The 3,044-nt window shown below is 48.2% G+C and overlaps 1 pseudogene; it reads right to left on the reverse strand.

Annotated features, from left to right (window-relative positions):
- Positions 1-1,366, reverse strand: LOC128051734 (elongation factor 1-alpha 1-like; annotated as a pseudogene).
- Positions 1,367-3,044: the final 1,678 nt, after the last annotated feature.

A 3,044-nucleotide genomic window follows, 5' to 3' on the forward strand; every position in this document is an offset into this window, starting at 1 on the left:
TCATTTAACCTTCTGAGCTTCCTGGGCAGACTTGGTGACTTTGCCAGCTCCAGCTGCCTTTTTGCCCACTGCTTTGATGACACCCACAGCGACCATCTCTCATGTCACACACAGCAAAATGGCCCTTGAGAGGCTAGTTAGAGAAGGTCTTGACACACATGGGTTTTCCAGGAACCATATCGACAATGGCAGCAATACCAGATTTCAAGAATTTAGGACCATCTTCCAGCTTTTTCCCAGAACGATGGTCAATCTTCTCCTTTAGCTCAGCAAACTTGCAAGCAATGTGAGCTGTGTGACAATCCAGCAATGATTTGGCCTGGATGGTTCAAAATAATCATCTGAGCTGTGAAGCTAGCTGCTTCCACTGGTGGGTCCTTTTTGCTTTCACCAGCCACATTGTCACGACGAACATCTTTGACAGACACGTTCTTGACATTGAAGCCCACACTGTCCCCAGGAAGGGCTTCTCTCAGTGCTTCATGGTGCATTTCTACAGACTTCACTTCAGTTGTTACACTGACTGGAGCATAGGTGACCACCATGCCAAGTCTGAGAACACCAGTCTCCACTTCACCCACAGGGACAGTACAAATACCGCCAATTTTATAGACATCCTGGAGAGGCAAATGCAAGGGTTTGTCAGTTGGGTGAGTTGGTGGCAGGATGCAATCCAGAGCTTCAAGCAGGGTGGTTCCGCTGGCATTGTTGTCCTTATGGGTGAATTTCCATCCCTTGAACCACGGCATGTTAGCACTTGGCTCCAGCGTGTTATCACCATTCCAGCCAGAAACTGGCACAAATGTTACTGTGTCAGAGTTGTAGCCAATTTTCTTAATGTAGGTGCTGACTTCCTTAACAATTTCCTCATATCTCTTCTGGCTGTAGGGTGGCTCCATGAAATCCATTTTGTTAACTCCAACAATTAGTTGTTTCACACCCAGAGTATAAGCCAGAAGGGTATGCTCATGGGTCTGCCCATTCTTGGAAATACTGGCTTCAATTCACCAACACCAGCAGCAACAATCAGGAGAGCACAGTCAGCCTGGGATGTGCCTGTAATCATGTTTTTGATAAGTCTCTGTGTCCTGGGGCATCAAAGATGGTAACATGGTACTTGCTGGTCTCAAATTTCCACAGGGAGATATCAGGGGTGATACCACGCTCACGTTCAGCTTTCAGTTTCTCCAAGACCCAGGCATACTTGAAGAACCATCTCCTATCTCGGCAGCCTCCTTCTCAAATGTTTCAATTATTCTCTTGTCGATCCATCTGATTTGTAGATCAGATAGCCAGTTATGGTAGACTTCCCTGAATCTACTTGTCCAATGACAATGATATTGATGTGGGTCTTTTCCTTTGCCATTTTCTCTTAGGTTTAATGGTGGTTTTCACAACACCTGTGTCCTGGCAGCAAACCCATTGTGAAAAAGCTGGTAGGTGGATTCTTTACCACAGAGTCACCTTGGAAACCCCAGGTAGGCAGGGTCAGGCTATCTCACCAAGGCAGGCCATTTTGTATGCCTATAATAACAAAAGAGACAAGATAGGGGATAAAGTCACAGAAGCAAATCCAGGATGAATTCAAAACCCTTTCCGGTTACAGTTTTTCTTAATTAATCTTTTAATATTCAGATTACCTGCCCCTTGTTTCAATCTTCACCATACCCCACCCCCCCCAGCCCCCCACCCCCAACCTGGAGAAACAGTTCTATTCAGGTCACCTGAGTTGCTGTGTCTTGGGCTTGAAGTCCTCAGGATTCCCACTGAATAAACCTCTCAACTTTTAGGCCCCTTATATTTTTTCAGGGGACAGGGTGAGCTGGCAGACTGATGGTCAAGTTCTCTGCTTTTCACTCCTTCCTTCCCTAGGCCTCTCAGCCTCCCACCTGCTGCCCCACCCACGAACCCAGTACAAGGGAGAGAAGAGGAGCCAGGGAAGGAAGGCAGAGGGTATTTCTGCATCACTGACCCCCTCCACCATCAGCCTCTCTGAGTACAGAGACTGAACTGAGGGGCTGAGGCTGGCTAGGTTAACAAGGCATCTCAGTGTCCCTGCTGGTCTTAGAAAGTCCAGGAGGCAAGACAAGGCATACCTCAACTCTTTGGATTCCTCTGTCTTCCCTTCCTGGGAAGACTGGAATCTTCCTGGCAGAAGATTGCAATCTTTGCCCCAGTTAGGGTTAAAAAAAAAAATAGAAAAGAAAAGGAACAAAAACTGGTTTTCAAGCAGCAACATCCCCTCCCTCATCCCCATCAACCAAAGAGGAGAAGTAGCCAGGTGAGGGTAAAGATGTAACGAATTTGTCTTCTCATTGGGAAGTCTAAATTCCTGACTTTTTAGGAAGATTCATTCCTAGCTCTTCAAATCCGAGTTCGGAAAGCCCAATGACATGAGCCTGAAATAGGCTTCCCAGCTGGCGCTAGTGATAAAAAAAAAACCCCGCCTGCCAATGCAGGAGACATAAGAGACTTGGGTTCTGTCCCTGGGTGGGGAAGATCCCCTGGAGGGGAGCATGGAAACCCACTCCAGTACTCTTGCCTGGAGAATCCCATGGACAGAGGAGCCTGGCAAGGTATAGTCAATCTGGTTGCAAAGAGCTGGACATGACTAAAGCCACTTAGCACACAGCATAGAGGCAGAGGGTAGGAGCTCTGGGGTAGTGAAGCAGAGTTCAGGGCTCCTGGTGATGAAACCAATTAGGGCATTCCAGTTCACTACTGAAGACTGCTGGGCTGGACCATGGAGCTCATGGGATGCTCTAAGAGGGCTGGGAAGTGCAGTCCCAGAGATCCTTCTGGTCTGGACTGGGAAAGTGTGGGGTGAGCACGGCGATGCAGTAAAACAACCGGGTCTAAGAAAGCAGAGGCATTAAAGCATTCAGCTTATGTGAGAAATTATCCAGGTCGGCTGGATCCTGCAGGGGGTCCCCCTCCCAGACACCTGGGGACTTGAGTCTTAGGCCACTTCTAGCTCTACCAGCCTCAGCTCTCTGGGAGAGCTCAAGCAATGTGTTTCTAAGTGCTCCAGACGCTTCTTGGTC

Source organism: Budorcas taxicolor, chromosome 7 (assembly GCF_023091745.1).
Source record: "Budorcas taxicolor isolate Tak-1 chromosome 7, Takin1.1, whole genome shotgun sequence".
Lineage (NCBI taxonomy): Eukaryota > Metazoa > Chordata > Mammalia > Artiodactyla > Bovidae > Budorcas > Budorcas taxicolor.